The 452-nt window shown below is 19.5% G+C and overlaps 2 annotated features.

Annotated features, from left to right (window-relative positions):
* Positions 1 to 140: 140 nt before the first annotated feature.
* Positions 141 to 207: a repeat region.
* A 16-nt stretch (positions 208 to 223) lies between these two features.
* Positions 224 to 277: a repeat region.
* Between the last annotated feature and the right edge of the window lie 175 nt (positions 278 to 452).

The raw sequence follows: 452 nt of genomic DNA, 5'->3' as shown, positions 1-452 counted from the left end.
TAAAGTAAGGGATTTTTAATTTACTTACTTATTAAGTCTACTTACTTATTAACTATATTAATAGCTAAAATAATAAAGGCTTTTATATTAAATACTACTTTATAAGTAATAGGAATTATATATATATAAGGTAAATAGGGAAATAAAGTAAATTTAAAAATTATATTTATTTATATTTAAATTATATATATAACCTTTAATTATATACTTTAGATAAGGGATCTTAATATTACTAATAATAATTTTAACTATAATTAACTCTTTTATATATTAAATAGCTAATTAATATTCTTACTTTATTTAGCTACTTAAAAAAGTTTTAATAGAAACTATTTATAGAAGTAGGACTATTACTGCCTTAATCTAGGATATTTATTAGGCAATTATTATTCTTAAATGTAAAGGAAATAAAGAGGCGTCTTTTCCTGCGATAAGGGTTGCATCAGTCTGAA

This window comes from Fusarium pseudograminearum, chromosome 1, assembly GCF_000303195.2.
Source record: "Fusarium pseudograminearum CS3096 chromosome 1, whole genome shotgun sequence".
Taxonomy (NCBI): Eukaryota; Fungi; Ascomycota; class Sordariomycetes; order Hypocreales; family Nectriaceae; genus Fusarium; species Fusarium pseudograminearum.
The sequence above is the reverse complement of the archived record's forward strand: the minus strand, read 5'-3'. Positions and strand labels throughout refer to the sequence as shown.